General features: G+C 47.9%; 20 non-coding genes and 2 pseudogenes across 20 annotated transcripts; 14 read left to right on the plus strand and 8 right to left on the minus strand.

Annotated features, from left to right (window-relative positions):
- Positions 1-7: 7 nt before the first annotated feature.
- On the minus strand, positions 8-171 carry LOC135028853 (U1 spliceosomal RNA). Its single transcript, XR_010225080.1, has one exon. It is a non-coding gene; the product is annotated as a U1 spliceosomal RNA (small nuclear RNA).
- A 654-nt stretch (positions 172-825) lies between these two features.
- LOC135028947 (U1 spliceosomal RNA) lies at positions 826-988 on the minus strand. Its single transcript, XR_010225170.1, has one exon. It is a non-coding gene; the product is annotated as a U1 spliceosomal RNA (small nuclear RNA).
- A 152-nt stretch (positions 989-1,140) lies between these two features.
- Positions 1,141-1,304, minus strand: LOC135028901 (U1 spliceosomal RNA). Its single transcript, XR_010225126.1, has one exon. It is a non-coding gene; the product is annotated as a U1 spliceosomal RNA (small nuclear RNA).
- A 674-nt stretch (positions 1,305-1,978) lies between these two features.
- Positions 1,979-2,141, minus strand: LOC135029054 (U1 spliceosomal RNA). Its single transcript, XR_010225264.1, has one exon. It is a non-coding gene; the product is annotated as a U1 spliceosomal RNA (small nuclear RNA).
- A 691-nt stretch (positions 2,142-2,832) lies between these two features.
- Positions 2,833-2,974, minus strand: LOC135029006 (U1 spliceosomal RNA; annotated as a pseudogene).
- Positions 2,975-3,126: 152 nt separating this feature from the next.
- LOC135028795 (U1 spliceosomal RNA) lies at positions 3,127-3,290 on the minus strand. The gene has a single exon (XR_010225024.1). It is a non-coding gene; the product is annotated as a U1 spliceosomal RNA (small nuclear RNA).
- Positions 3,291-10,043: 6,753 nt separating this feature from the next.
- Positions 10,044-10,159, minus strand: LOC135029174 (U5 spliceosomal RNA). The gene has a single exon (XR_010225347.1). It is a non-coding gene; the product is annotated as a U5 spliceosomal RNA (small nuclear RNA).
- Positions 10,160-10,433: 274 nt separating this feature from the next.
- On the minus strand, positions 10,434-10,549 carry LOC135029153 (U5 spliceosomal RNA). The gene has a single exon (XR_010225327.1). It is a non-coding gene; the product is annotated as a U5 spliceosomal RNA (small nuclear RNA).
- A 144-nt stretch (positions 10,550-10,693) lies between these two features.
- On the plus strand, positions 10,694-10,856 carry LOC135029029 (U1 spliceosomal RNA). The gene has a single exon (XR_010225244.1). It is a non-coding gene; the product is annotated as a U1 spliceosomal RNA (small nuclear RNA).
- A 671-nt stretch (positions 10,857-11,527) lies between these two features.
- On the plus strand, positions 11,528-11,691 carry LOC135028854 (U1 spliceosomal RNA). The gene has a single exon (XR_010225081.1). It is a non-coding gene; the product is annotated as a U1 spliceosomal RNA (small nuclear RNA).
- Positions 11,692-11,843: 152 nt separating this feature from the next.
- Positions 11,844-12,006, plus strand: LOC135029095 (U1 spliceosomal RNA). The gene has a single exon (XR_010225287.1). It is a non-coding gene; the product is annotated as a U1 spliceosomal RNA (small nuclear RNA).
- A 671-nt stretch (positions 12,007-12,677) lies between these two features.
- On the plus strand, positions 12,678-12,841 carry LOC135028806 (U1 spliceosomal RNA). Its single transcript, XR_010225034.1, has one exon. It is a non-coding gene; the product is annotated as a U1 spliceosomal RNA (small nuclear RNA).
- A 152-nt stretch (positions 12,842-12,993) lies between these two features.
- Positions 12,994-13,156, plus strand: LOC135029090 (U1 spliceosomal RNA). The gene has a single exon (XR_010225282.1). It is a non-coding gene; the product is annotated as a U1 spliceosomal RNA (small nuclear RNA).
- A 671-nt stretch (positions 13,157-13,827) lies between these two features.
- Positions 13,828-13,991, plus strand: LOC135028938 (U1 spliceosomal RNA). The gene has a single exon (XR_010225162.1). It is a non-coding gene; the product is annotated as a U1 spliceosomal RNA (small nuclear RNA).
- Positions 13,992-14,143: 152 nt separating this feature from the next.
- Positions 14,144-14,306, plus strand: LOC135029043 (U1 spliceosomal RNA). The gene has a single exon (XR_010225257.1). It is a non-coding gene; the product is annotated as a U1 spliceosomal RNA (small nuclear RNA).
- A 671-nt stretch (positions 14,307-14,977) lies between these two features.
- Positions 14,978-15,141, plus strand: LOC135028797 (U1 spliceosomal RNA). Its single transcript, XR_010225025.1, has one exon. It is a non-coding gene; the product is annotated as a U1 spliceosomal RNA (small nuclear RNA).
- Positions 15,142-15,293: 152 nt separating this feature from the next.
- On the plus strand, positions 15,294-15,435 carry LOC135029107 (U1 spliceosomal RNA; annotated as a pseudogene).
- Positions 15,436-16,130: 695 nt separating this feature from the next.
- On the plus strand, positions 16,131-16,294 carry LOC135028874 (U1 spliceosomal RNA). Its single transcript, XR_010225100.1, has one exon. It is a non-coding gene; the product is annotated as a U1 spliceosomal RNA (small nuclear RNA).
- A 152-nt stretch (positions 16,295-16,446) lies between these two features.
- On the plus strand, positions 16,447-16,609 carry LOC135029139 (U1 spliceosomal RNA). The gene has a single exon (XR_010225316.1). It is a non-coding gene; the product is annotated as a U1 spliceosomal RNA (small nuclear RNA).
- A 670-nt stretch (positions 16,610-17,279) lies between these two features.
- Positions 17,280-17,443, plus strand: LOC135028900 (U1 spliceosomal RNA). The gene has a single exon (XR_010225125.1). It is a non-coding gene; the product is annotated as a U1 spliceosomal RNA (small nuclear RNA).
- Positions 17,444-17,595: 152 nt separating this feature from the next.
- LOC135029131 (U1 spliceosomal RNA) lies at positions 17,596-17,758 on the plus strand. Its single transcript, XR_010225313.1, has one exon. It is a non-coding gene; the product is annotated as a U1 spliceosomal RNA (small nuclear RNA).
- Positions 17,759-18,428: 670 nt separating this feature from the next.
- LOC135028858 (U1 spliceosomal RNA) lies at positions 18,429-18,592 on the plus strand. The gene has a single exon (XR_010225085.1). It is a non-coding gene; the product is annotated as a U1 spliceosomal RNA (small nuclear RNA).
- The last annotated feature ends 7,550 nt before the right edge of the window (positions 18,593-26,142 follow it).

The raw sequence follows: 26,142 nt of genomic DNA on the forward strand, positions 1-26,142 counted from the left end.
AGCTGACCAGAGGAAAGCACAAACACAGTCCCCCACTACCACAAATAATGCAGTCGAGTTTCCCACATTTGGGGAAATCACAGGGGTCAGCATACCCAGAATGCAATGAATGAACCTCACCCTGGGAGAACAATCTTCATGACCATGGTATCGCCTATGCAAAATAAGTATGATTTGGGATAGGGCTGGGGAGGGCAGCTGCTCAGGCACATCTCTGTCAAGTATAGGATATTCAACTGAGGCAGCACAAGGGAACTCTCATCTGGGGACAACAACTGCAGGGAGAACACATATTTTCAGATGAACATGGGAGGGCAGAAGGCTGCCTAATACTGAAGCACCCCAAACAACAAACCAAATGCAACAACTAGTACAAGCATTCCTGGGGGAAGTTCTGCAGAAGACGGATTTGCATACGGTGATGTCATCCAAGCAGTGGGCCAAAGTTGGCTGGAACCCTCATCTGCATATGAAAAGAGAAAAGGGGTATGCAGGGCATGGCGGCCTTTTGCGGCGCTTGGATGACCCTTAGTTCGCATTAAACACCCCCACCCTCCTACGGTGTGGGGCTCATGTTGACAATGCCCCAGCCCCTGAAGCATTCAAGCTGATTTCTTACAGCAGCTTGGCACTGTAACAGCTCCAGAGCTGCTCTGTAAGGCAAGTAAAAGGGTGTGTAGTTTGCATTGTGCATTGGAAGGCACAAAGTAAGCAGACAGGAGGAGAAGTCAGGATAGTACACAAGGGTATAAAAGGGAGGGGCTCAAGAAAAAAGAAGTGGAAACAGACAGCAAACTAGGCTGGAGAGAGACCTGAGACAAAGAGATCTGAATTATACGAGAGCCGACCAGGGGAAACACAAATTATGCAGTCAAGTTTCCCACATTTGGGGAAATCGCAGGGGCAGCACACCCAGAGTGCAATGGGTGAGCCTTGCCCTGGGAGAAGCACCTTCATGATCATAGTATCTCACCTGGCAGGTAAGTAGGTGTTGGGCTTGAGCTGGGGAGGGTCGCTGCTCGGGCACCCCCCTGTCAAGTGAAGGAGATCCAACTGAGGCAGCACAAGGGAACTCTCGAAAGAAGAACAAGGCTAGAGGAAGATCTGAAACAAAGAAATCTGACTTTTACCAGAGCTGACCAGAGGAAAACACAAACACAGTCCCCCACTACCACAAATAATGCAGTCGAGTTACCCACATTTGGGGAAATCGCAGGGGTCAGCATACCCAGAATGCAATGAATGAACCTCACCCTGGGAGAATAATCTTCATGACCATGGTATCTCCTATGCAAAATAAATATGATTTGGGATAGGGCTGGGGAGGGCCGCTGCTCAGGCACATCTCTGTCAAGTAAAGGAGATTCAACTGAGGCAGCACAAGGGAACTCTCATCTGGGGACAACAACTGCAGGGAGAACACATATTTTCAGATGAACATGGGAGGGCAGAAGGCTGCCTAATACTGAAGCACCCCCAAACAACAAACCAAATGCAACAACTAGTGCAAGCATTCCTGGGGGAAGGCCTGCCGCAGATGGATTTGCATATGGTGATGTCATCCAAGCAGTGGGTCAAAGTTGGCTTCAACCCTCGTCTGGATATGAAAAGAGAAAAGGGGCGTGCAGGGCATGGCGGCCTTTTGCGGCGCTTGGATGACCCTTAGTTTGCATTAAACACCCCCACCCTCCTTCGGTGTTGGTCTCATGTTGGCCATGCCCCAGCCCCTGAAGCATTCAAGCTGATTTCTTGCAGCAGCTTGGCACTGTAACAGCTCCAGAGCTGCTCTGTAAGGCAAGTAAAAGGGTGTGGGCCCTGCAGCACTACCTGTAGTTTGCATTGTGCATTGGAAGGCACAAAGTAAGCAGAGAGGAGGAGAAGTCAGGATAGTGCACAAGGGTATAAAAGGGAGGGGCTCAAGAAAAAAGAAGTGGAAACAGACAGCAAACTAGGCTGTAGAGAGACCTGAGACAAAGAGATCTGAATTATACGAGAGCCGACCAGGGGAAACACAAATTCTGCAGTCAAGTTTCCCACATTTGGGGAAATCGCAGGGGCAGCACACCCAGAGTGCAATGGGTGAGCCTTGCCCTGGGAAAAGCACCTTCATGATCATAGTATCTCACCTGGCAGGTAAGTAGGAGTTGGGCTAGAGCTGGGGAGGGTCGCTGCTCGAGCATCCCCCTGTCAAGTAAAGGAGATTCAACTGAGGCAGCACAAGGGAACTCTCATCTGGGGACAACAACTGCAGGGAGAACACATATTTTCAGATGAACATGGGAGGGCAGAAGGCTGCCTAATACTGAAGCACCCCCAAACAACAAACCAAATGCAACAACTAGTGCAAGCATTCCTGGGGGAAGGCCTGCAGCAGATGGATTTGAATATGGTGATGTCATCCAAGCAGTGGGTCAAAGTTGGCTTCAACCCTCGTCTGCATATGAAAAGAATAAAGGGGTGTGCAGGGCATGGCGGCCTTTTGCGGCGCTTGGATGACCCCTAGTTCGCATTAAACACCTCCACCCTCCTTCGGTGTGGGGCTCATGTTGGCTATGCCCCAGCCCCTGGAGCATTCAAGCTGATTTCTTGCAGCAGCTGGGCACTGTAACAGCTCCAGAGCTGCTCTGTAAAGCAAGTAAAAGGGTGTGGGCCCTGCAGCACTACCTGTAGTTTGCATTGTGCGTTGGAAGGCACAAAGTAAGCAGACGGGAGAAGTCAGGATAGTGCACAAGGGTATAGAAGGGAGGGGCTCAAGAAAAAGTAGTGGAAACAGACAGCAAACTAGGCTGGAGAGCGACCTGAGACAAAGAGATCTGAATTATATGAGAGCCGACCAGGGGAAACACAAATTATGCAGTCAAGTTTCCCACATTTGGGGAAATCGCAGGGGCAGCACACCCAGAGTGCAATGGGTGAGCCTTGCCCTGGGAGAAGCATCTTCATGATCATAGTATCTCACCTGGCAGGTAAGTAGGAGTTGGGCTAGAGCTGGGGAGGGTCGCTGCTCGGGCACCCCCCTGTCAAGTGAAGGAGATCCAACTGAGGCAGCACAAGGGAACTCTCGAAAGAAGAACAAGGCTAGAGGAAGATCTGAGACAAAGAAATCTGACTTTTACCAGAGCTGACCAGAGGAAAGCACAAACACAGTCCCCCACTACCACAAATAATGCAGTTGAGTTTCCCACATTTGGGGAAATCACAGGGGTCAGCATACCCAGAATGCAATGAATGAACCTAACCCTGGGAGAACAATCTTCATGACCATGGTATCTCCTATGCAAAATAAGTATGATTTGGGATAGGGCTGGGGAGGGCCGCTGCTCAGGCACATCTCTGTCAAGTAAAGGAGATTCAACTGAGGCAGCACAAGGATCTCTCATCTGGGGACAACAACTGCAGGGAGAACACATATTTTCAGATGAACATGGGAGGGCAGAAGGCTGCCTAATACTGAAGCACCCCCAAACAACAAACCAAATGCAACAACTAGTGCAAGCATTCCTGGGGGAAGGCCTGCCGCAGATGGATTTGCATATGGTGATGTCATCCAAGCAGTGGGTCAAAGTTGGTTCAAACACCTTTGCAAAGTTCTATAAGTTTGATACCCTGGCTGAGGAGGACCTCCTGTTTGCTCAATCGGTGCTGCAGAGTCATCCGCACTCTCCTGCCCGTTTGGGAGCTTTGGTATAATCCCCATGGTCCTTACGGAGTCCCCAGCATCCTCTAGGACGTAAGAGAAGATAAGATTTTAAACCTACCGGTAAATCTTTTTCTCGTAGTCCGTAGAGGATGCTGGGTGCCCGTCCCAAGTGCGGTCTACTTCTGCAAGACTTGTATATAGTTATTGCTTACATAAGGGTTATATGTTAGTTTTCATCGGTCTTGGACTGATGCTATGTTGTTTTCATACTGTTAACTGGGTAGTATATCACAAGTTATACGGTGTGATTGGTGTGGCTGGTATGAATCTTGACCTTGGATTAACAAAAATCCTTTCCTCGTACTGTCCGTCTCCTCTGGGCACAGTTTCTCTAACTGAGGTATGGAGGAGGGGCATAGAGGGAGGAGCCAGTGCACACCCAGATCTAAAGTCTTTCTTAAAGTGCCCATGTCTGCTGCGGAGCCCGTCTATCCCCCATGGTCCTTACGGAGTCCCCATCATCCTCTACGGACTACGAGAAAAAAAAATTACCGGTAGGTTTAAAATGTTATTTTTTTCTCTGCAACCCACTGCTAAATTGTGCTTCCTAGCTGTTTTTTATAAAATCACTTAATTAAATCTAACTCTGATTACGTCAGAGAAGGCCAGGTACCCTACACCATAAGAGGGGGTTTGAAATTTTGACTTGTCTACTTAAAGATCACCAAAATCTGATGACAAGGTCAATTACATCCCTGGGTGGGATTGAACCACCAACCTTTTGGTTAATAGCCCATGTAAGTGCAAGAAATCCTGAAGCACTCACTCATCATGGGAAAGTACCAATGTGTTTCTTACAAAAATTCTCCAGATTATTGACTTTTTAAAGTTTTTCTAGGAAACGTTCTAGATGAATGATTATTAGCCTTTGTCAGTATTGACTTTTGCAAGGTGTCTCTGTGGCGCAATCGGTTAGCATGTTTGGCTATTAACCAAAAGGTTGGTGGTTCAATCCCACCCAGGGATGTAATTGACCTTGTAATCAGATTTTGGTGATCTTTAAGTAGACAAGTCAAAATTTCAAAAACCCCCCTTATGGTGTAGGGTACCTGGCCTTCTCTGATGTAATCAGAGTTAGATTTGATTAAGTGATTTTATAAAAAAACAGCTAGGAAGCACAATTTAGCAGTGGGTTGCAGAGAAAAAAAAATATGCTGGCAGAAAAGTCCAATTGAGTGATTAAACAGCTCTTCATTTTCTGATTTTATGTTTATGCTAACAAATTTGCTCTCTGAAAAGTGTCCACAAAGCCAAGTCTCTGATTAACACCTTTGTAGGAATGGTTTTTCACCTATTACTGAAATAAACTTGCTTCATTGGAAAGGCATCAAAGATGCATCCTCATTTCAATGTCTACTGAAATAATACAGGTTGACACCAGGAAACGTCACTGCATCCTTGCTGCTTCCTCACGGGGAAGTCTGTTTAATGTGAAAACAAGGTGATATCTAATCAGCACACAGGTAAGGAATTAAGAAAATCTTTCTTTATGGGTGAAGATGTTTCTCACAAATTGTTGTCCCAATGCATCATTGAAATTCAAGATGGAAGATGATTTTCATATATCACTTGTACATTTTGCATTGCTCTTCTGGTGACAATGTAGTTTGTTTTTGTCAATTACCATTTCAGTAATAGGGTAAAGAAAATTAAGTGGATTTTTTAAAGAAAACAATGCTGTCAATATACTATTAAAACAAATTAAAATGATAAAAGTTATTGTACTTTAAGTAAAAATAAAAGAGCCAAAATATCAATCCCAGTTTTTGATTACTTTAATTATAAAAAAAAAAATGCACATAGCAGTGGATAGTTTCGATCAATCGACCTCTGGGTTATGGGCCCAGCATGCTTCCATTGCACTACTCTGCTGCTCATGGAAGTGTAAGAGATCCTGAAGACTAAATTGATTAAAGGCCTAAAAGTACTGGACTATAAGGAAAGACTTACTAGGCTGAATATTTATACACTAGAAAAGAGGTGCCTAAGAGGAGATATTATTAATATCTTCAAATATGTAAAGATACATAACAAAGAGTTATCAGAGGAATTATTTATTAAAAGAACACGTGGTCACTCGCTGCGACTGGAGGAAAGTTCAGAACGCAATGGAGGAAAGGTTTCTTCACTGTTAGGGCAATCAGGATGTGGAATTCCCTGCCAGGGAAGGTGGTAATGGCGGACTCTGTAATTGGATTTAAAAAAGGAATGGATACATTTCTGAATGAAAAAGCTATCCAAGGTTATAATACTTAAAATATCAACATGGTTAATCCGGGGGTAACATGAGTTATAGTAGCTAACTAGTCATAAAACATTATTCAGCAAGTATGTAGAATCATCACAACTTAAAACAGGTTGAACACGATGGGCAATCTGCCTCTATTTAACCTCAAAAACTATGTTACTATGTTATTGTAGTATACAGAACACCACAATGCAATGAGCAGTGATAGTGAGCACTGATGAGGATACTAGAACTGACACTGAGCAGCAAGATGCAGCACTGGACTATTAGTAATGTACTGTAGTATGCTGAGCACCACAATGCAGCACAAGACAATGAGCAGTGATACTCAGCACTGATGAGGATACTACTGAGAACTGACACTGAGCAGGAGAGACACACTACTAGTATTACTGAGCAGCAATAAGTAACCACTGATACTGAGCACTGATATTGAGATTTCCACTGAGAGAACATAGCCACGTCCTCTCCGCTCTCTCTTCAATGCACGAGTAAAAATGGCAGCAACGCGCAGCTCTTTATATGGAATCCGAATCTCGCGAGAATCCGACAGCGGGATGATGACATTTTCCCTTGTTCAGGTTTTCCGAGTCAGGCGGGAACAACCGAGCCTGCCTCGGACCAGTGTAAACCACGTGGAGTTCGTGGGGAATTCGGTTCTCGGAGAACCGAACCCGCTCCTCTCTACCTTATACCCATCAATTTTTTTATTTTCAATCTAAGCCCCTGCAGTTTTCTGTAAGCATCTGCTTCGCTATGATGATCAACAAGTCACAAGGGCAAACACTCAGGGTTTGAGGCGTAGATCTTAGGACCAGCTGCTACAAGCATGGCAGAGGTGTCACTATCACTGGTGACACCCAGAGAGGTGGCGAGGGAGATTGTAATGCAGTGCGCGCAGATAAGCAGCGCAATGGTAAAAAGGAGGCATGGTTTCATAGGTAGGGGCGTGGCCTGGTGGCCTGAATCTACATTTTGTTGCTCCGGGTGTCCCGGGGGTTGGGGGCTGCACCCGGGGACTAGTGTGTGAGCGGTGCTGGCTCCTGCACAGTGACAGGGCATGGCCACCCAGCATGACGCCTCCCTTCTTGACCATGCTGTAATTGCAGTCGCACTGCAGTTCAGCGTGATCATAAAAAATGGTGTAGGCTCCTGCTGGTGCAGACTGTATGTGCGCGCAGGAAGCCGCCACCATTTTTGTGATCACAGCGGCTGAATGTGATGTCATACAGCCGCTGTGACCACGCCCCCTGTGTCTCCTCCGTTGCAGACCCCATTTTGAAGCCTTGCCCCCGCACCGCTCCATCCCTGACTTGGAAATGGAGTGTTGCTGACCCACCTCTCCCCCCCTTCCCCGCCCCGATTGACAGGCAGAGGCGATCACATTCTCTGCGGGGTGCCGCAGAAAATGCAGGCACATGCGTATGCTCTTAGCAATTTTTGCAGTTGGATCGCTTATTGTGATTGCAATCCAACCTGAATCAGGCCCTATTACCTATCACAATGCGCTGCGGGCAGTACAAAATTGGGTTAATATAGGAGAAAAACCCCCAGACCTGTGCTCCTTAACTGTACCTGGTGGCTAGTGGAGCGGCTGCCCAGTAATCAGTGTCCACCGCAGTGCGCACACGGCCCACCCCCTACGGCCTCGCTCCCCTTCATCAGCGGCCTCGTGATCCGGAAGGGTGGTGTGTGTGTGACTGACCTTAGGATGAAACCGGAGCCTCCGCTGCAGTGACCCAGCAACCAGGGCACGGGAGTATATAGCGCCGCTGGGAGTGATGAAGCTGCAGTAAAGATGTCTATTAGACCTAGCCTGCTGCAGCCCTTGTAGATTCTCATAAAACAAGTTCTTCTTTTCTTGTCAAAATTAATAGCTAAGAATAGGCTGCCTGAGGCAGGCCCCTGTTAATTGGCCTGCTACTGAAGGCACCAACTACAAACTGAGCTCCCTGTTCATGGAAGCGGGGTTATAGAGGAGAATGCACTGAGCTTCTTGGGAACAGTCAAAAGCTTTGAGCCGGTTGGTGCCTCAGATCAAGATCCTACTCTACACCCCAATGTGAATCCTTGTGGAGTCCAGTGTACCCCACAGAAGAAATTAATGTGTCACACCCATTGGCAGCAACCTTAGAATAGCTGCTGACGGGCACAATTGAGAAAGGAAGGGGGGGGGGACATTTGAATCCAGCACATAGATGCAATTCAAATATGTAATTTGTACCTTCCTATTTTAAAATATAATGGATGAACCTCACCCTGTGAGAACAATCTTCATGATCAAGAGATCTAATATGTAAAATAAGTATGAGTTGGGATAGGGCTGGGGAGGGTGGCAGCTCGGGCAGCCCCTCCCCCGTCAAGTTAAGGAGATTCAACTGAGGAAGCACAAGGGAACTCTCGTCTGGGGACAACAACTGCAGGGAGACCACATCTTTTCAGATGAACATGGGAGGGCGGAAGGCTGCCTAATACTGAAGCACCATCAAATATCAAACCATATCCAACAACTAGTACAAGCATTCCTGGGGGAAGGTCTGCAGCAGATGGATTTGCATACGGTGATGTCATCCAAGCAGTGGGCCAAAGTTGGCTGGAACCCTCATCTGCATATAAAAAGAGAAAAGGGGCATGCAGGGCATGGCGGCCTTTTGCAGTGCTTGGATGACCCCTAGTTCGCATTAAACACCCCCACCCTCCTTTGGTGTGGGGCTCATGTTGGCCATGCCCCATCCCCTGAAGCATTCATGCTGATTTCTTGCAGCAGCTGGGCACTGTAACAGCTCCAGAGCTGCTCTGTAAGGCAAGTAAAAGGGTGTGGGCCCTGCAGCACCACCTGTAGTTCGCATTGTGCGTTGGAAGGCACAAAGTAAGCAGACGGGAGGAGAAGTCAGGATAGTACACAAGGGCATCCTTTTCTCTTAGTCCGTAGAGGATGCTGGGGTCACATTAAGAACCATGGGGTATAGACGGGATCCGCAAGAGACATGGGCACTTTAAGACTTTCAAAGGGTGTGAACTGGCTCCTCCCTCTATGCCCCTCCTCCAGACTCCAGTTATAGGAACTGTGCCCAGGGAGACGGACATTTCGAGGAAAGGATTTATTGTTAAACTAAGGTGAGCATCTTACCAGCTCACACCTTAAGCATGCCGCAGAACGTGGCATTCAACAGAACACAAGCCAACGGCATGAACAATTGCAGCAAAAAGCTGACCAGAACCGTAACACAACATGTGTATAACCACAAGTAATAACTGCAGACACAGTATGGACTGGGACGGGTGCCCAGCATCCTCTACGTACTAAGAGAAAAGGATTTACCGGTAGGTATTAAAATCCTATTTTCTCATACGAACTAGAGGATGCTGGGGTCACATTAAGAACCATGGGGTTATACCAAAGCTCTTGAACGGGTGGGAGAGTGCGTACGACTCTGCAGCACCGAATGACCCAACTTGAGGTTATCATCAGCCAAGGTATCAAACTTGTAAAACTTAGCAAAAGTGTTTACTAAATAGCTGCTCGGCAAAGTTGCAATGCCGAGACTCCCCGACCAGCTGCCCAGGATGAACCCACCTTTCTAGTAGAATGGGTCTTCACCTAATTCAGTAACGGCAATCCTGCCGTGGAATGAGCATGCTGAATCTTACCACAGATCCAGCGCATAATGGTCTGCATGGAAGCAGGACACCCAATCATGTTGGGAGCATACAGGACAAACAGAGCCTCTGTTTTCCTAATCTGAACCGTTCTGGTGACATAAATTTTCAAAGTTCTGACCACAGCCAGAGACTTTGACTCAACGAAGGTGTCAGTGGCCAAAGGCACCATGTGGAAAGATGAACCACCTTCGGCAGAAATTGTTGACGTGTCCTCAATTCTGCTCTATCTTCATGAAAGATCAAATAAAGGCTCTTGTGATACTGCATGGTTTGTACTGTTTTCCATGTGCTCCCAGATCTTTCAAGCAAGTAGCATGGTCAAGAAAGTTCTGTTTGAAAAGAAACAAACATTTACTGTCATTGTTATGCAAATAAACTTACATTAAAGCTAACAAGAAAGCACACTCGTTCTGTCTTTAAACTGATAAAAGAAACCCCAATAATATGGGGCATGCAAAAATTGAGATAAAACTCAGTTTTGCTCCTCTCCACGGAAATCTTTAATAAAAGGCGAAATATTTGTTAGTTCTGAAGAGAAACCAGAGCATGACCAAGATTCCACCTGTCGCCTGAGTGCCATGCCAGCAGTTCTCATTCAGCTCAAAGTGAGCACCCAATTTGAATGAAAGAAAGCAGATTTCTCACCAGGCTTCCCCTTGCTATAAACATGGTTTGTACTCTTTTCCATGTGCTCCCAGATCTTTCAAACAATTAGTGTGGTCAAGAAAGTTCTGTTTGAAAAGAAACAAACATTTACTGTCATTTCTATGCAAATGAGCTTACATTAAAGCACACTCATTCTATCTTTAAACCGATAAAAGAAACCCCAAAAAGATGGGGCATGCAAAAATTGAGATAAAACTCGGTTTTGCTCCTCTCCACGGAAATCTTTAGTAAAAGGCGAAAGATTTGTTCGTTCTGAAGAGAAACCAGAGCATGACCAAGATTTTTATCTGAAAATATGTGTTCTCCCTGCAGTTGTTGTCCCCAGATGAGAGTTCCCTTGTGCTGCCTCAGTTGAATCTCCTTTACTTGACAGGGGGATGCTCGAGCAGCGACCCTCCCCAGCTCTAGCCCAACTCCTACTTACCTGCCAGGTGAGATACTATGATCATGAAGGTGCTTCTCCCAGGGCAAGGCTCACCCATTGCACTCTGGGTGTGCTGCTTCTGCGATTTCCCCAAATGTGGGAAACTTGACTGCATAATTTGTGTTTCCCCTGGTCGGCTCTCGTATAATTCAGATCTCTTTGTCTCAGGTCTCTCTCCAGCCTAGTTTGCTGTCTGTTTCTACTTCTCTTTTCTTGAGCCGCTCCCTTCTATGCCCTTGCGCACTATCCTGACTTCTCCCGTCTGCTTACTTCGTGCCTTCCAACGCACAATGCAAACTACAGGTAGTGCTGCAGGACCCACACCCTTTTACTTGCCTTACAGAGCGTCTCTGGAGCAGTTACAGTGCCCAGCTGCTGCAAGAAATCAGCTTGAATGCTTCAGGGGCTGGGGAATAGCCAACATGAGCCCCACACCGAAGGAGGGTGGAGGTGTGTAATGCGAACTAGGGGTCATCCAAGCGCCGCAAAAGGCCGCCATGCCCTGCACGCCCCTTGTCTCTTTTCATATGCAGACGAGTGTTGAAGCCAACTTTGACCCACTGTTTGCATGACATCACCATATGCAAATCCATCTGCTGCAGGCCTTCCCCCAGGAATGCTTGCACTAGTTGTTGCATTTGGTTTGTTGTTTGGGGGTGCTTCAGTATTAGGCAGCCTTCTGCTCTCCCATGTTCATCTGAAAATATGTGTTCTCCCTGCAGTTGTTGTCCCCAGATGAGAGTTCCCTTGTGCTGCCTCAGTTGAATCTCCTTTACTTGACAGAGATGTGCCTGAGCAGCGGCCCTCCCCAGCCCTATCCCAAATCATACTTATTTTGCATAGGCGATACCATGGTCATGAAGATTGTTCTCCCAGGGTGAGGTTCATTCATTGCATTCTGGGTATGCTGACCCCTGTGATTTCCCCAAATGTGGGAAACTCGACTGCATTATTTGTGGTAGTGGGGGACTGTGTTTGTGCTTTCCTCTGGTCAGCTCTGGTAAAAATCAGATTTCTTTATCTCAGATCTTCCTCTAGCCTTGTTCTTCTTTCGAGAGTTCCCCTGTGCTGCCTCAGTTGGATCTCTTTCACTTGACAGGGGGGTGCCCGAGCAGCGACCCTCCCCAGCTCTAGCCCAACTCCTACTTACCTGCCAGGTGAGATACTATGATCATGAAGGTGCTTCTCCCAGGGCAAGGCTCACCCATTGCACTCTGGTTGTGCTGCCCCTGTGATTTCCCCAAATGTGGGAAACTTGACTGCATAATTTGTGTTTCCCTTGGTCGGCTCTCGTATAATTCAGATCTCTTTGTCTCAGGTCTCTCTCCAGCCTAGTTTGCTGTCTGTTTCCACTTCTCTTTTCTTGAGCCGCTCCCTTCTATGCCCTTGCGCACTATCCTGACTTCTCCCGTCTGCTTACTTCGTGCCTTCCAACGCACAATGCAAACTACAGGTAGTGCTGCAGGGCCCACACCCTTTTACTTGCCTTACAGAGCAGCTCTGGAGCAGTTACAGTGCCCAGCTGCTGCAAGAAATCAGCTTGAATGCTTCAGGGGCTGGGGCATAGCCAACATGAGCCCCACACCGAAGGAGGGTGGAGGTGTGTAATGCGAACTAGGGGTCATCCAAGCGCCGCAAAAGGCCGCCATGCCCTGCACGCCCCTTTTCTCTTTTCATATGCAGACGAGGGTTGAAGCCAACTTTGACCCACTGCTTGGATGGCATCACCATATGCAAATCCATCTGCTGCAGGCCTTCCCCCAGGAATGCTTGCACTAGTTGTTGCATTTGGTTTGTTGTTTGGGGGTGCTTCAGTATTAGGCAGCCTTCTGCCCTCCCATGTTCATCTGAAAATATGTGTTCTCCCTGCAGTTGTTGTCCCCAGATGAGAGTTCCCTTGTGCTGCCTCAGTTGAATCTCCTTTACTTGACAGAGATGTGCCTGAGCAGCGGCCCTCCCCAGCCCTATCCCAAATCATACTTATTTTGCATAGGAGAGACCATGGTCTTGAAGATTGTTCTCCCAGGGTGAGGTTCATTCATTGCATTCTGGGTATGCTGACCCCTGTGATTTCCCCAAATGTGGGAAACTCAACTGCATTATTTGTGGTAGTGGGGGACTGTGTTTGTGCTTTCCTCTGGTCAGCTCTGGTAAAAGTCAGATTTCTTTGTTTCAGTTCTTCCTCTAGCCTTGTTCTTCTTTCGAGAGTTCCCTTGTGCTGCCTCAGTTGGATCTCCTTCACTTGACAGGGGGGTGCCCGAGCAGCGACCCTCCCCAGCTCTAGCCCAACTTCTACTTACCTGCCAGGTGAGATACTATAATCATGAAGGTGCTTCTCCCAGGGCAAGGCTCACCCATTGCACTCTGGATGTGCTGCCCCTGCGATTTCCCCAAATGTGGGAAACTTGACTGCATAATTTGTGTTTCCCCTGGTCGGCTCTCGTATAATTCAGATCTCTTTGTCTCAGGTCTCTCTCCAGCCTAGTTTGCTGTCTGTTTCCACTTCTCTTTTCTTAAGCCGCTCCATTCTATGGCCTTGCGCACTATCCTTACTTCTCCCGTCTGCTTACTTTGTGCCTTCCAATGCACAATGCAAACTACAGGTAGTGCTGCAGGGCCCACACCCTTTTACTTGCCGTACAGAGCAGCTCTGGAGCTGTTACAGTGCCCAGCTACTGCAAGAAATCAGCTTGAATGCTTCAGGGGCTGGGGCATAGCCAACATGAGCCCCACACCAAAGGAGGGTGGAGGTGTTTAATGCGAACTAGGGGTCATCCAAGCGCCGCAAAAGGCCGCCATGCCCTGCACGCCCCTTTTCTCTTTTCATATGCAGACGAGGGTTGAAGCCAACTTTGACCCACTGCTTGGATGACATCACCATATGCAAATCCATCTGCTGCAGGCCTTCCCCCAGGAATGCTTGCACTAGTTGTTGCATTTGGTTTGTTGTTTGGGGGTGCTTCAGTATTAGGCAGCCTTCTGCCCTCCCATGTTCATCTGAAAATATGTGTTCTCCCTGCAGTTGTTGTCCCCAGATGAGAGTTCCCTTATGCTGCCTCAGTTGAATCTCCTTTACTTGACAGAGATGTGCCTGAGCAGCGGCCCTCCCCAGCCCTATCCCAAATCATACTTATTTTGCATAGGAGATACCATGGTCATGAAGATTATTCTCCCAGTGTGAGGTTCATTCATTGCATTCTGGGTATGCTGACCCCTGTGATTTCCCCAAATGTGTGAAACTCGACAGCATTATTTGTGGTAGTGGGGGACTGTGTTTGTGTTTTCCTCTGGTCAGCTCAGGTAAAAGTCAGATTTCTTTGTCTCAGATCTTCCTCTAGCCTTGTTCTTCTTTCGAGAATTCCCTTGTGCTGCCTCAGTTGGATCTCCTTCACTTGACAGGGGGGTACCCGAGCAGCGACCCTCCCCAGCTCTAGCCCAACTCCTACTTACCTGCCAGGTGAGATACTATGATCACGTAGGTGCTTCTCCCAGGGCAAGGCTCACCCATTGCACTCTGGGTGTGCTGCTCCTGCGATTTCCCCAAATGTGGGAAACTTGACTGCATAATTTGTGTTTCCCCTGGTCGGCTCTCGTATAATTCAGATCTCTTTGTCTCAGGTCTCTCTCCAGCCTAGTTTGCTGCCTGTTTCCACTTCTCTTTTCTTGAGCCGCTCCCTTCTATGCCCTTGCGCACTATCCTGACTTCTCCCGTCTGCTTACTTTGTGCCTTCCAACGCACAATGCGAACTACAGGTAGTGCTGCAGGGCCCACACCCTTTTACTTGCCTTACAGAGCAGCTCTGGAGCTGTTACAGTGCCCAGCTGCTGCAAGAAATCAGCTTGAATACTTCAGGGGCTGGGGCATAGCCAACATGAGCCCCACACCGAAGGAGAATGGAGGTGTTTAATGCGAACTAGGGGTCATCCAAGCGCCGCAAAAGGCCGCCATGCCCTGCATAACCCTTTTCTCTTTTCATATGCAGATGAGGGTTCCAGCCAACTTTGGCCCACTGCTTGGATGACATCACCGTATGCAAATCCGTCTTCTGCAGACCTTCTCCCAGGAATGCTTTTACTAGTTGTTGCATTTGGTTTGTTGTTTGGGGGTGCTTCAGTATTAGGCAGCCTTCTGCCCTCCCATGTTCATCTGAAAATATGTGTTCTCCCTGCAGTTGTTGTCCCCAGATGAGAGTTCCCTTGTGCTGCCTCAGTTGAATCTCCTTTACTTGACAGAGATGTGCCTGAGCAGCGGCCCTCCCCAGCCCTATCCCAAATCATACTTATTTTGCATAGGAGATACCATGGTCATGAAGATTGTTCTCCCAGGGTTAGGTTCATTCATTGCATTCTGGGTATGCTGACCCCTGTGATTTCCCCAAATGTGGGAAACTCAACTGCATTATTTGTGGTAGTGGGGGACTGTGTTTGTGCTTTCCTCTGGTCAGCTCTGGTAAAAGTCAGATTTCTTTGTCTCAGATCTTCCTCTAGCCTTGTTCTTCTTTCGAGAGTTCCCTTGTGCTGCCTCAGTTGGATCTCCTTCACTTGACAGGGGGGTGCCCGAGCAGCGACCCTCCCCAGCTCTAGCCCAACTCCTACTTACCTGCCAGGTGAGATACTATGATCATGTAGGTGCTTCTCCCAGGGCAAGGCTCACCCAATGCACTCTGGGTGTGCTGCCCCTGCGATTTCCCCAAATGTGGGAAACTTGACTGCATAATTTGTGTTTCCCCTGGTCGGCTCTCATATAATTCAGATCTCTTTGTCTCAGGTCTCTCTCCAGCCTAGTTTGCTGTCTGTTTCCACTTCTTTTTTCTTAAGCCCCTCCCTTCAATACCCTTGTGGACTATCCTGACATCTCCTCCTGTCTGCTTACTTTGTGCCTTCCAATGCACAATGCAAACTACAGGTAGTGCTGCAGGGCCCACACCCTTTTACTTGCCTTACAGAGCAGCTCTGGAGCTGTTACAGTGCCCAGCTGCTGCAAGAAATCAGCTTGAATGCTTCAGGGGCTGGGGCATAGCCAACATGAGCCCCACACCGACGGAGGGTGGAGGTGTTTAATGCAAACTAAGGGTCATCCAAGCACCGCAAAAGGCCGCCATGCCCTGCATACCCCTTTTCACTTTTCATATGCAGATGAGGGTTCCAGCCAACTTTGGCCCACTGCTTGGATGACATCACCGTATGCAAATCCGTCTTCTGCAGACCTTTTCCCAGGAATGCTTGTACTAGTTGTTGCGTTTGGTTTGTTGTTTGGGGGTGCTTCAGTATTAGGCAGCCTTCTGCTCTCCCATTTTCATCTGAAAATATGTGTTCTCCCTGCAGTTGTTGTCCCCAGATGAGAGTTCCCTTGTGCTGCCTCAGTTGAATCTCCTTTACTTGACAGAGATGTGCCTGAGCAGCGGCCCTCCCCAGCCCTATCCCAAATCATACTTATTTTGCATAGGAGATACCATTATCATGAAGATTGATTTCCCAGGGTGAGGTTCATTCATTGCATTCTGGGTATGCTGACCCCTGTGATTTCCCCAAATGTGGGAAACTCGACTGCATTATTTGTTGTAGTGGGGGACTGTGTTTGTGCTTTCCTCTGGTCAGCTCTGGTAAAAGTCAGATTTCTATGTCTCAGATCTTCATCTAGCCTTGTTCTTTTTTCGAGAGTTTCCTTGTGCTGCCTCAGTTGGATCTCCTTCACTTGACAGAGGGGTGCCCGTACAGCGACCCTCCCCAGCTCTAGCCCAACTCCTACTTACCTGCCAGGTGAGATACTATGATCAGGAATGTGCTTCTCCCAGGGCAAGGCTCACCCAATGCACTCTGGGTGTGCTGCTCCTACGATTTCCCCAAATGTGGGACACTTGATTACATAATTTGTGTTTCCTCTGGTCGGCTCTCGTATAATTCAGATCTCTTTGTCTCAGGTCTCTCTCCAGCCTAGTTTGCTGTCTGTTTCCACTTCTCTTTTCTTGAGCCGCTCCCTTCTATGCCCTTGTGCACTATCCTGACTTCCCCGTCTGCTTACTTTGTGCCTTCCAACGCACAATGCAAACTACAGGTAGTGCTGCAGGGCCCACACCCTTTTACTTGCTTTACAGAGCAGCTCTGGAGCTGTTACAGTGCCCAGCTGCTGCAAGAAATCAGCTTGAATGCTTCAGGGGCTGGGGCATAGCCAACATGAGCCCCACACCGAAGGAGGGTGGAGGTGTTTAATGCGAACTAGGGGTCATCCAAGCGCCGCAAAAGGCCGCCATGCCCTGCACACCCCTTTTTTATTTTCATATGCAGACGAGGGTTGAAGCCAACTTTGACCCACTGCTTGGATGACATCACCATATGCAAATCCGTCTGCTGCAGGCCTTCCCCCAGGAATGCTTGCATTAGTAGTTGCATTTGGTTTGTTGTTTGGGGGTGCTTCAGTATTAGGCAGCCTTCTGCCCTCCCATGTTCATCTGAAAATATGTGTTCTCCCTGCAGTTGTTGTCCCCAGATGAGAGTTCCCTTGTGCTGCCTCAGTTGAATCTCCTTTACTTGACAGAGATGTGCCTGAGCAGCGGCCCTCCCCAGCCCTATCCCAAATCATACTTATTTTGCATAGGAGATACCATTATCATGAAGATTGATCTCCCAGGGTGAGGTTCATTCATTGCATTCTGGGTATGCTGACCCTTGTGATTTCCCCAAATGTGGGAAACTCGACTGCATTATTTGTTGTAGTGGGGGACTGTGTTTGTGCTTTCCTCTGGTCAGCTCTGGTAAAAGTCAGATTTCTATGTCTCAGATCTTCATCTAGCCTTGTTCTTTTTTCGAGAGTTTCCTTGTGCTGCCTCAGTTGGATCTCCTTCACTTGACAGGGGGGTGCCCGTACAGCGACCCTCCCCAGCTCTAGCCCAACTCCTACTTACCTGCCAGGTGAGATACTATGATCAGGAAGGTGCTTCTCCCAGGGCAAGGCTCACCCAATGCACTCTGGGTGTGCTGCTCCTACGATTTCCCCAAATGTGGGACACTTGATTACATAATTTGTGTTTCCTCTGGTCGGCTCTCGTATAATTCAGATCTCTTTGTCTCAGGTCTCTCTCCAGCCTAGTTTGCTGTCTGTTTCCACTTCTCTTTTCTTGAGCCGCTCCCTTCTATGCCCTTGTGCACTATCCTGACTTCCCCGTCTGCTTACTTTGTGCCTTCCAACGCACAATGCAAACTACAGGTAGTGCTGCAGGGCCCACACCCTTTTACTTGCTTTACAGAGCAGCTCTGGAGCTGTTACAGTGCCCAGCTGCTGCAAGAAATCAGCTTGAATGCTTCAGGGGCTGGGGCATAGCCAACATGAGCCCCACACCGAAGGAGGGTGGAGGTGTTTAATGCAAACTAGGGGTCATCCAAGCGCCGCAAAAGGCCGCCATGCCCTGCACACCCCTTTTTTATTTTCATATGCAGACGAGGGTTGAAGCCAACTTTGACCCACTGCTTGGATGACATCACCATATGCAAATCCGTCTGCTGCAGGCCTTCCCCCAGGAATGCTTGCATTAGTAGTTGCATTTGGTTTGTTGTTTGGGGGTGCTTCAGTATTAGGCAGCCTTCTGCCCTCCCATGTTCATCTGAAAATATGTGTTCTCCCTGCAGTTGTTGTCCCCAGATGAGAGTTCCCTTGTGCTGCCTCAGTTGAATCTCCTTTACTTGACAGAGATGTGCCTGAGCAGCGGCCCTCCCCAGCCCTATCCCAAATCATACTTATTTTGCATAGGAGATACCATGGTCATGAAAATTGTTCTCCCAGGGTGAGGTTCATTCATTGCACTCTGGGTATGCTGACCCCTGTGATTTCCCCAAATGTGGGAAACTCGACTGCATTATTTGTGGTAGTGGGGGACTGTGTTTGTGCTTTCCTCTGGTCAGCTCTGGTAAAAGTCAGATTTCTTTGTCTCAGATCTTCCTCTAGCCTTGTTCTTCTTTCGAGAGTTCCCTTGTGCTGCCTCAGTTGGATCTCCTTCACTTGACAGGGGGTGCCCGAGCAGCAATCCTCCACAGCTCTAGCCCAACTCCTACTTACCTGCCAGGTGAGATACTATGATCTTCACTGTTAGGGCAATCAGGATGTGGAATTCCCTGCCAGGGAAGGAGGTAATGGCGGACTCTGTAATTGGATTTAAAAAAGGAATGGATACATTTCTGAATGAAAAAGCTATCCAAGGTTATAATACTTAAAATATCAACATGGTTAATCCGGGGGTAACATGAGTTATAGTAGCTAACTAGTCATAAAACATTATTCAGCAAGTATGTAGAATCATCACAACTTAAAACAGGTTGAACACGATGGGCAATTTGCCTCTATTCAACCTCAAAAACTATGTTACTATATGTTACTATATTACTATGTTACTGTAGTATACAGAACACCACAATGTAATGAGCAGTGATAGTGAGCACTGATGAGGATACTAGAACTGACACTGAGCAGCAAGATGCAGCACTGGACTATTAGTAATGTACTGTAGTATGCTGAGCACCACAATGCAGCACAAGACAATGAGCAGTGATACTGAGCACTGATGAGGATACTACTGAGAACTGACACTGAGCAGGAGAGACACACTACTAGTATTACTGAGCAGCAATAAGTAACCACTGATACTGAGCACTGATATTGAGATTTCCACTGAGAGAACATAGCCACGTCCTCTCCGCTCTCTCTTCAATGCACGAGTAAAAATGGCGGCAACGCGCAGCTCTTTATATGGAATCCGAATCTCGCGAGAATCCGACAGCGGGATGATGACATTTTCCCTTGTTCAGGTTTTCCGAGTCAGGCGGGAACAACCGAGCCTGCCTCGGACCAGTGTAAACCACGTGGAGTTCGTCGGGAATTCGGTTCTCGGAGAACCGAACCCGCTCCTCTATATATACTATATTACTATGTTACTGTAGTATACAGAACACCACAATGCAATGAGCAGTGATAGTGAGCACTGATGAGGATACTAGAACTGACACTGAGCAGCAAGATGCAGCACTGGACTATTAGTAATGTACTGTAGTATGCTGAGCACCACAATGCAGCACAAGACAATGAGCAGTGATACTGAGCACTGATGAGGATACTACTGAGAACTGACACTGAGCAGGAGAGACACACTACTAGTATTACTGAGCAGCAATAAGTAACCACTGATACTGAGCACTGATATTGAGATTTCCACTGAGAGAACATAGCCACGTCCTCTCCGCTCTCTCTTCAATGCACGAGTAAAAATGGCAGCAACGCGCAGCTCTTTATATGGAATCCGAATCTCACGAGAATCTGACAGCGGGATGATGACATTTTCCCTTGTTCAGGTTTTCCAAGTCAGGCGGGAACAACCGAGCCTGCCTCGGACCAGTGTAAACCACGTGGAGTTCGTGGGGAATTCGGTTCTCGGAGAACCGAACCCGCTCCTCTCTACCTTATACCCATCAATTTTTTTTATTTTCAATCTAAGCCCCTGCAGTTTTCTGTAAGCATCTGCTTCGCTATGACGATCAACAAGTCACAAGGGCAAACACTCAGGGCTTGAGGCGTAGATCTTAGGACCAGCTGCTACAAGCATGGCAGAGGTGTCACTATCACTGGTGACACCCAGAGAGGTGGCGAGGGAGATTGTAATGCAGTGCGCGCAGATAAACAGCGCAATGGTAAAAAGGAGGCATGGTTTCATAGGTAGGGGCGTGGCCTGGTGGCCTGAATCTACATTTTGTTGCTCCGGGTGTCCCGGGGGTTGGGGGCTGCACCCGGGGACTAGTGTGTGAGCGGTGCTGGCTCCTGCACAGTGACAGGGCATGGCCACCCAGCATGACGCCTCCCTTCTTGACCATGCTGTAATTGCAGTCGCACTGCAGTTCAGCGTGATCATAAAAAATGGTGTAGGCTCCTGCTGGTGCAGACTGTAGAGAAAAGCTGCTGTGACCACTAGAGGTGAGCGGGTTCGGTTTCTCTGAATCCGAACCCGCACGAACTTCATGTTTTTTTCACGGGTCCGAGCAGACTCGGATCCTCCCGCCTTGCTCGGTTAACCCGAGCGCGCCCGAACGTCATCATGACGCTGTCGGATTCTCGCGAGACTCGGATTCTATATAAGGAGCCGCGCGTCGCCGCCATTTTCACACGTGCATTGAGATTGATAGGGAGAGGACGTGGCTGGCGTCCTCTCCATTTAGATTAGGGTTGAGAGAGAGAGAGATTGACCTGAGGCTGTGATACTGTAGAAGAGAGTGCAGAGTTTAGTGACTGACGACCACAGTGACCACCAGACAGTGCAGTTGTTTGTTTTATTTAATATATCCGTTCTCTGCCTGAAAAAAACGATACACACAGTGACTCAGTCACATACCATATCTGTGTGCACTGCTCAGCCCAGTGTGCTGCATCAATGTATATATATATCTGACTGTGCTCAGCTCACACAGCTTATAATTGTGGGGGAGACTGGGGAGCACTGCAGTGCCAGTTATAGGTTATAGCAGGAGCCAGGAGTACATAATATTATATTAAAATTAAACAGTGCACACTTTTGCTGCAGGAGTGCCACTGCCAGTGTGACTAGTGACCAGTGACCTGACCACCAGTATATATAATATTAGTAGTATACTATCTCTTTATCAACCAGTCTATATTAGCAGCAGACACAGTACAGTGCGGTAGTTCACGGCTGTGGCTACCTCTGTGTCGGCACTCGGCAGCCCGTCCATAATTGTATATACCACCTAACCGTGTTTTTTTTTTCTTTCTTTATAGTCATACTAGTTACGAGTATACTATCTCTTTATCAACCAGTCTATATTAGCAGCAGACACAGTACAGTGCGGTAGTTCACGGCTGTGGCTACCTCTGTGTCGGCACTCGGCAGCCCGTCCATAATTGTATATACCACCTAACCGTGGTTTTTTTTTTCTTTCTTTATACATACATACTAGTTACGAGTATACTATCTCTTTATCAACCAGTCTATATTAGCAGCAGACACAGTACAGTGCGGTAGTTCACGGCTGTGGCTACCTCTGTGTCGGCACTCGGCAGCCCGTCCATAATTGTATATACCACCTAACCGTGGTTTTTTTTTCTTTCTTTATACATACATACTAGTTACGAGTATACTATCTCTTTATCAACCAGTCTATATATTAGCAACAGACACAGTACAGTGCGGTAGTTCACGGCTGTGGCTACCTCTGTGTCGGCACTCGGCAGCCCGTCCATAATTGTATATACCACCTAACCGTGTTTTTTTTTTCTTTCTTTATAGTCATACTAGTTACGAGTATACTATCTCTTTATCAACCAGTCTATATTAGCAGCAGACACAGTACAGTGCGGTAGTTCACGGCTGTGGCTACCTCTGTGTCGGCACTCGGCAGCCCGTCCATAATTGTATATACCACCTAACCGTGGTTTTTTTTCTTTCTTTATACATACATACTAGTTACGAGTATACTATCTCTTTATCAACCAGTCTATATTAGCAGCAGACACAGTACAGTGCGGTAGTTCACGGCTGTGGCTACCTCTGTGTCGGCACTCGGCAGCCCGTCCATAATTGTATATACCACCTAACCGTGGTTTTTTTTTCTTTCTTTATACATACATACTAGTTACGAGTATACTATCTCTTTATCAATCAGTCTATATATTAGCAGCAGACACAGTACAGTGCGGTAGTTCACGGCTGTGGCTACCTCTGTGTCGGCACTCGGCAGCCCGTCCATAATTGTATACTAGTATCCAATCCATCCATCTCCATTGTTTACCTGAGGTGCCTTTTAGTTGTGCCTATTAAAATATGGAGAACAAAAATGTTGAGGTTCCAAAATTAGGGAAAGATCAAGATCCACTTCCACCTCGTGCTGAAGCTGCTGCCACTAGTCATGGCCGAGACGATGAAATGCCAGCAACGTCGTCTGCCAAGGCCGATGCCCAATGTCATAGTACAGAGCATGTCAAATCCAAAACACCAAATATCAGTAAAAAAAGGACTCCAAAACCTAAAATAAAATTGTCGGAGGAGAAGCGTAAACTTGCCAATATGCCATTTACCACACGGAGTGGCAAGGAACGGCTGAGGCCCTGGCCTATGTTCATGGCTAGTGGTTCAGCTTCACATGAGGATGGAAGCACTCAGCCTCTCGCTAGAAAAATGAAAAGACTAAAGCTGGCAAAAGCAGTAGCACCGTAAAGAACTGTGCGTTCTTCGAAATCCCAAATCCACAAGGAGAGTCCGACTCCAATTGTGTCGGTTGCGATGCCTGACCTTCCCAACACTGGACGTGAAGAGCATGCGCCTTCCACCATTTGCACGCCCCCTGCAAGTGATGGAAGGAGCACCCGCAGTCCAGTTCCTGATAGTCAGATTGAAGATGTCAGTGTTGAAGTACACCAGGATGAGGAGGATATGGGTGTTGCTGGCGCTGGGGAGGAAATTGACCAGGAGGATTCTGATGGTGAGGTGGTTTGTTTAAGTCAGGCACCCGGGGAGACACCTGTTGTCCGTGGTAGGAATATGGCCGTTGACATGCCTGGTGAAAATACCAAAAAAATCAGCTCTTCGGTGTGAAAGTATTTCACCAGAAATGCGGACAACAGGTGTCAAGCCGTGTGTTCCCTTTGTCAAGCTGTAATAAGTAGGGGTAAGGACGTTAACCACCTCGGAACATCCTCCCTTATACGTCACCTGCAGCGCATTCATAATAAGTCAGTGACAAGTTCAAAAACTTTGGGTGACAGCGGAAGCAGTCCACTGACCAGTAAATCCCTTCCTCTTGTAACCAAGCTCACGCAAACCACCCACCAACTCCCTCAGTGTCAATTTCCTCCTTCCCCAGGAATGCCAATAGTCCTGCAGGCAATGTCACTGGCAATTCTGACGAGTCCTCTCCTGCCTGGGATTCCTCCGATGCATCCTTGCGTGTAACGCCTACTGCTGCTGGCGCTGCTGTTGTTGCTGCTGGGAGTCGATGGTCATCCCAGAAGGGAAGTCGTAAGCACACTTTTACTACTTCCACCAAGCAATTGACTGTCCAACAGTCCTTTGCGAGGAAGATGAAATATCACAGCAGTCATCCTGTTGCAAAGCGGATAACTGAGGCCTTGACAACTATGTTGGTTTTAGACGTGCGTCCGGTATCCGCCGTTAGTTCACAGGGAACTAGACAATTTCTTGAGGTAGTGTGCCCCCGTTACCAAATACCATCTAGGTTCCACTTCTCTATGCAGGCGATACCGAGAATGTACACGGACGTCAGAAAAAGACTCACCAGTGTCCTAAAAAATGCAGTTGTACCCAATGTCCACTTAACCACGGACATGTGGACAAGTGGAGCAGGGCAGGGTCAGGACTATATGACTGTGACAGCCCACTGGGTAGATGTATGGACTCCCGCCGCAAGAACAGCAGCAGCGGCACCAGTAGCAGCATCTCGCAAACGCCAACTCTTTCCTAGGCAGGCTACGCTTTGTATCACCGGTTTCCAGAATAAGCACACAGCTGAAAACCTCTTACGGCAACTGAGGAAGATCATCGCGGAATGGCTTACCCCAATTGGACTCTCCTGTGGATTTGTGGCATCGGACAACGCCAGCAATATTGTGTGTGCATTAAATCTGGGCCAATTCCAGCACGTCCCATGTTTTGCACATACCTTGAATTTGGTGGTGCAGAATTTTTTAAAAAACGACAGGGGCGTGCAAGAGATGCTGTCGGTGGCCAGAAGAATTGCGGGACACTTTCGGCGTACAGGCACCACGTACAGAAAACTGGAGCACCACCAAAAACTACTGAACCTGCCCTGCCATCATCTGAAGCAAGAAGTGGTAACGAGGTGGAATTCAACCCTGTATATGCTTCAGAGGTTGGAGGAGCAGCAAAAGGCCATTCAAGCCTATACAATTGAGCACGATATAGGAGGTGGGATGCACCTGTCTCAAGCGCAGTGGAGAATGATTTCAACGTTGTGCAAGGTTCTGATGCCCTTTGAACTTGCCACACGTGAAGTCAGTTCAGACACTGCCAGCCTGAGTCAGGTCATTCCCCTCATCAGGCTTTTGCAGAAGAAGCTGGAGACATTGAAGGAGGAGCTAACACGGAGCGATTCCGCTAGGCATGTGGGACTTGTGGATGGAGCCCTTAATTCGCTTAGCAAGGATTCACGGGTGGTCAATCTGTTGAAATCAGAGCACTACATTTTGGCCACCGTGCTCGATCCTAGATTTAAAGCCTACCTTGGATCTCTCTTTCCGGCAGACACAAGTCTGCTGGGGTTCAAACACCTGCTGGTGAGTAAATTGTCAAGTCAAGCGGAACGCGACCTGTCAACAACATCTCCTCCTTCACATTCTCCCGCAACTGGGGGTGCGAGGAAAAGGCTCAGAATTCCGAGCCCACCCGCTGGCGGTGATGCAGGGCAGTCTGGAGCGACTGCTGATGCTGACATCTGGTCCGGACTGAAGGACCTGACAACGATTACGGACATGTCGTCTACTGTCACTGCATATGATTCTCTCCCCATTGAAAGAATGGTGGAGGATTATATGAGTGACCGCATCCAAGTAGGCACGTCACACAGTCCGTACTTATACTGGCAGGAAAAAGAGGCAATTTGGAGGCCCTTGCACAAACTGGCTTTATTCTACCTAAGTTGCCCTCCCACAAGTGTGTACTCCGAAAGAGTGTTTAGTGCCGCCGCTCACCTTGTCAGCAATCGGCGTACGAGGTTACATCCAGAAAATGTGGAGAAGATGATGTTCATTAAAATGAATTATAATCAATTCCTCCGTGGAGACATTGACCAGCAGCAATTGCCTCCACAAAGTACACAGGGAGCTGAGATGGTGGATTCCAGTGGGGACAAATTGATAATCTGTGAGGAGGGGGATGTACACGGTGATATATCGGAGGATGATGATGAGGTGGACATCTTGCCTCTGTAGAGCCAGTTTGTGCAAGGAGAGATTAATTGCTTCTTTTTTGGTGGGGGTCCAAACCAACCCGTCATATCAGTCACAGTCGTGTGGCAGACCCTGTCACTGAAATGATGGGTTGGTTAAAGTGTGCATGTCCTGTTTATACAACATAAGGGTGGGTGGGAGGGCCCAAGGACAATTCCATCTTGCACCTCTTTTTTCTTTTCTTTTTCTTTGCGTCATGTGCTGTTTGGGGAGGGTTTTTTGGAAGGGACATCCTGCGTGACACTGCAGTGCCACTCCTAGATGTGCCCGGTGTTTGTGTCGGCCACTAGGGTCGCTTATCTTACTCACACAGCTACCTCATTGCGCCTCTTTTTTTCTTTGCGTCATGTGCTGTTTGGGGAGGGTTTTTTGGAAGGGACATCCTGCGTGACACTGCAGTGCCACTCCTAGATGGGCCCGGTGTTTGTGTCGGCCACTAGGGTCGCTAATCTTACTCACACAGCTAC

The sequence above is a fragment of the Pseudophryne corroboree genome, unplaced genomic scaffold (assembly GCF_028390025.1).
Source record: "Pseudophryne corroboree isolate aPseCor3 unplaced genomic scaffold, aPseCor3.hap2 scaffold_481, whole genome shotgun sequence".
Taxonomy (NCBI): Eukaryota; Metazoa; Chordata; class Amphibia; order Anura; family Myobatrachidae; genus Pseudophryne; species Pseudophryne corroboree.